This window comes from Crocodylus porosus, unplaced genomic scaffold (genome assembly GCF_001723895.1).
Source record: "Crocodylus porosus isolate Cpor-Errol unplaced genomic scaffold, CroPor_comp1, whole genome shotgun sequence".
NCBI lineage: Eukaryota > Metazoa > Chordata > Crocodylia > Crocodylidae > Crocodylus > Crocodylus porosus.
In genome coordinates, this window is record NW_017728931.1 from 126,629,828 (window position 1) to 126,634,834 (window position 5,007).

General features: G+C 38.4%; 1 protein-coding gene across 1 annotated transcript in view; it reads left to right on the top strand.

Moving 5' to 3' along the window:
- Positions 1 to 5,007, top strand: part of GNAI1 (G protein subunit alpha i1) — a 40,411-nt gene that overhangs the window by 18,807 nt on the left and 16,597 nt on the right. The window lies entirely within an intron of this gene.

Here is a 5,007-nt window from a genome sequence, read left to right on the forward strand (position 1 = left end):
CACAAACTCCTGCAAGACCGTTTCAGGCTGGACATAAGGAAGAATTTCTTTACTGTCCGAGCCCCCGAGGTCTGGAACAGTCTGCCAGCGGAGGTGGTTCAAGCACCTACATTGAACAGCTTCAAGAGTAAATTGGATGCTTATCTTGCTGGGATTCTATGACCCCAGCTGACTTCCTGCCCTTGGGGAGGGGGCTGGACTTGATGATCTCCCGAGGTCCCTTCCAGCCCTAACGTCTATGAAATCTAAGTGTAGGAAGCCAGATGAACCTTCGTTGTTGTGCCTGTCCCTTTTCATATGAGGAATGGAGTGTTAAACCATACAGCGAGTTACTGTATATATTGCCTCTAGATATGGAAGCGTTATGGGAAGATCAGTTTTGGGTCTTATCAGGCAGGAGGCATCTCTCTCCAAGGACTGGAGCTTGAAGTCTGGACACGGTCTTGGTGAATAGCTCTTGGGACAGAAGCAAACTATATGTGCTAAACCATCCTATAATACCTTATCTTAACTACAAGAAAATAATGAATGAGACTAAGTGTCCTACCACCCCACAAAGTAAGGAACTGAGATCACCTTTACACAAGAATTCATATGCTCCTCCAAATTTATTTATTTATTTATTTGGTCTATGTGGTTTCAGGAGAGTTTTTTCTGTCCTCTTAAGGTAATGTCATCACCAGTTCAAAGAGCTTGAAGGCCAGCAGGTAGCAATGTAAATGGGCATAAGTCAGTAATGTGGGATATGGTTTGAACATGTTCACAAGGGCGTTTGTTGTCATTGTGAAGGCCCTGTTGGTATAGATTTGAGGCACAATGATCCCGTCTAATTGGAAAATGGTACAGAAGGCCCAATAACGGTGTGGTCAGTTAAAATCCTGCTTGACTTACTGTAGGATCAGAGATGACATGATAACTAATTGGTGCTTGTGCTGACCATTCTTCATGCTATTGAGTAAGTAAGGAAAAGTCAAAGGGTTTCGAAAGGGTGGAACCATACTGGGCATCTTGAGGGGAGCTGAGATATTGGTGGATGGAATATGTCCCAATGCATTGGCAGTGCAGGATTAACCCAGAGTCTGGCTAGTAAATTTACGTTAGCATTTGTAAAGTGGAGATGAGGGGGAGCAATGGTACTGAGTACTGGTAACCATGGGAGTGGAAATGTAATTTATAAGTAAATTCCTGTCGAGGGTGACTCCAAGATAATGATGAGGCTTTTCAGTGTAGTTCTACTGCTCAATACTAGGTTGAGATACTTCTTAAGTAGAAATATACAGATGTGCTAAATGAAGTATGTTGAGCTTGTGCTGACCCTGCTTTACCCTGAGTCAACCACATCTACACTGAGAGAGTGTTAGGCAGCATAGTAGGAACAGTATAAGAATCTGTAGTGTAAAAAAAACCCCGATTGCTTTGGACCAGTAAGTAGGGACCAAATGAGTAGTATTTTTTTTTCAGAATTCCTGTTGTAAGCTAAATGTGTGTACAGACATGTAAGTATATTTTGCATATAAAATTACCTATTACTGGATGTATAGTGATCCCTGGTGTAGAGAGGACTAGCAATGACCCTGAAAGCTGTTGTTGAATTTCAGCCTGGGGAACCAAACAAAAAGAAGGCTTTAAATGTTTGGGTTTTTTTGTGAAGTTGATGGGAATCATGGTGGGTGCTGTTCCCTGGCCTAGTTTTACTACTGCCCTTAAAATTTAGTTAAGTTTTTCTGTGAAATGTTGGACTACTTTGAATATAACTGGTTGTCAGACCACTTTTTTTCTTTGTGAAAGGGCCACTGGATCAAAAAATTAACATTTGTTTTTAATTATTACCTAGAGCATTGGCTAATTTCTAAGAACCTTTAAATATCCCAAATCTTTTTTTCAACTCATTGTCATCATTTCAGAATTTGTCATTCTTCCAGTTTCAAACATTGATGTTGAGATCTTGATTTTATGTACTGTAACCATAGGCTTGGTCATTATAGTATTTTCTGTAGTCACCATCTAGAAAACTTGTTTTTCTACTTTTCAGAATGCTTTGAGGTTCAGCATGTTTGGAATTACAAATCAGACCAGTAACTTAAGTGAGTATTGGTTTAAGATGTAGCATTAACCATGCCAATGAGTTGGAAAAAATCCCCAATTTAGTCATGGCTGTCTCAAGGTATAACTGCCCCTTTCATAAAACCTAGAAAAACAGGAAAGAAAACAAACCCACTGGTTAGGGCAGAACTATGGATGCTGATAATTGATATAGTTTTATTTCAGCTTCAGTTAAGTTAGTTATCCACTTCTTAGTAGGTGATTTAGATTTAATAGTCTGTACAGACAATGGGTATTTAACGTCATTTCTGTAGTTAACACAGATGTTTTTAATTATATTCTTTTTCTTCAGTGGCATTTTGCATTTTAATTGTGACAGTTTTTGTTTTGGAATTTCTTGTTTCCTTTTGTCTCTGATTTAATTCAGTGCCAGGCTCCTATTGTTTAGTATGTTTAAAAAAATCTCTGTTCTCTTTGAAGTCCCATTTTTCTTTAGCAGATAAGATAATTTCCTGGCTTTTTGGTGCTAGTCCCTCAAACCAGCTCTTCCAGCTAGTCTTTTGCCTTGGATCTTCTTTCACCACCTCAGGCTCCAGTCAGTTCTTGTTAATCAGTGTCCTGAGGAGAAGGTCTTTGTGTTTTTAGCTCTCAGTATGGTAGCCAGCTAGGCTAACCTTATTACAAGCTTGCAGGCTGTCCTGTGTTGCATCTACCTTTTGCCACCCTCCAGCTTCTGGCAGTATGGAATTAAGTTAAATCCATATCACTTAACTTTAATCAGTGGGCAGTTTGAAACATTAATTGCTGAACAGTTGGCGAACATATACTTCATAATGACTTAAATGGTTATATGTATCAATCATGCATTCCTAGTAATGTGGCATATGCCTGAATTCATGCAAATGTTTGTGTAGTTCAGAGTTCTGGGATGCTAGCTGAATATGGAACGTGGACTACTAAGTTACAAGACACTGGGAATAGTTTTAAAAGACCTTTGACCTGCTATTTGTAATTGAATCATAGACTACTTAAAAGATCTTGCATCAATTCTAATTTAAGCATATAAATTGTTCCATTCAAAAGTTTGAGGTATTGAAAACCGGTCTTAAAATGGAAATTGAGACATCTTTTAACTAAGAAATTTCAGTTGCCTTCTCCATAATACTTTGTTTAAATATATGAGAGCTGATGCCCTAAAGCTTTCATAGACAAACATCTGACATGTAAGATGTAAAATGAACATGCTTCAAAGTGTTTCATATGGTCATTCTGAATAACTCGGGAATTGCTGTCCCCATTTAGCTTTCTTTTGAGAGTTCTTTTTATGTATTTTGCTTGAAACTTGAAACTGAATATAGAAAGGTTAAAATAAAGTCTGATGTTCAATAGTTTGATCTCAAAAGTACATAGTAACATAGCATGTTACATTTTTACTTGCTTGTTAAACAAGGGGAGAGGAAGTAATCATTCTAGTCTTTAGTTCTTTCTGTTGACTAATTTCATTTTTATGCAGGTCTGTGAAGAATGTATGTGTGATTTGATTACTAGGGTTTTTTTCCAAGTAACATTTTTATTGCTGATTCCCTGTACGTGTTTGTTGCAGTTAAACCATAACATCATTTTTTTTTTTTTTATAACTGATGCCTGATTGTATGAGGGGGAAGAAAAGGCCAAACAAATGAACCAAAAATATTGGCATGTTAATATTTGAAAAGCCACCTCATTTTTTTTAAAGTTTTTCTTTTTAAAAAAACTATAAACTTACAAATACACTGCTGTATGAAAAAGGATTGTAGTCTTAGGAGAGATCTGTATGTGATCATATCAGATACAGAATTTTGATGCACGAGACAGTGGTGAGTGATGTTCTGAAATTGTCTCGGGGTTGAGGAAACCCATGACTCCAGAACTGTGCAAGTTATTGCTCCTGACTTATTAGTATCTTTATAGATAAAATCTAGTTCATATTTTGTAGTATTTTGACATGTTTTACCTAGCATGACAGTGTTCTTTTGGCTGTTTTAGAAATATATAATTATTTCTGTCATCTGGATTACTTGTGCGTGCACAAGAAACAAATTATGTGTAAGACAATGTTATGAAATAGGCTTTTTATAAAAGTGGCCTGGTTTGGAAGTTGAGTGCTCCTGCTAAAGAGGGATAGAGGTTGAAGAAAAGGCGCTAGAAAGGTATTTGTCAAGTCTTATGAAACTATTGAAACTTTTTGTATCTTTTAAAAAAAATATTTAAATGTAAACTAATGCTGGTCATGCATTAGGTTCATTCTTATGTTATTTTAGCAAAATCTCATTGAATTGTTTAGATCAAGTTCTGGCCCAGTTGAAGCTCAGTAGCCCAGGATTTAGCCCAGGGGTAGGCAACCCCCAGATGCATGGCATGCAAAGGCATTTTGCTTGGCACCCTTGCCTTGGGGAAGGGCGCAGAGCTGCACTGCTACAACAAGGACTGGGCCCGCCATGGCTCCCAAGCTGTCTGCCCCTAGCACACCAACATTTTACAAATCAAGATTTGGGTGTTGACACTCTGCCTGAAAATGTTGCTGACCCCTGATTTTGCCTATTTGACAATCTCACCCTAATGGGTTGTATGCAGCTTTGTAACTAAGGAGCTGTTATAGTGTTATGTAGGACACTGCAAGCAAGCTTGCACACGTGTGTGAGCTCTTGTGCTTGCTCTCTCTCTTGCCTCTATTCATGGGACGTTGTAAAGTGTTTTACATTACACTTTCTTCTAAAACTAGCCATGCACAAATATCATCATAAAATTCATAGATTCATAGACATTAGGGCTGGAAGGGACCTCGGGAGATCGAGTCCAGCCCCCTGCCCAAAGGGCAGGAAGTCAGCTGGGGTCATGGGATCCCAGCAAGATAAGCATCCAATTTACTCTTGAAGGTGTTCAATGTAGGTGCTTGAACCACCTCCGCTGGCAGACTGTTCCAGA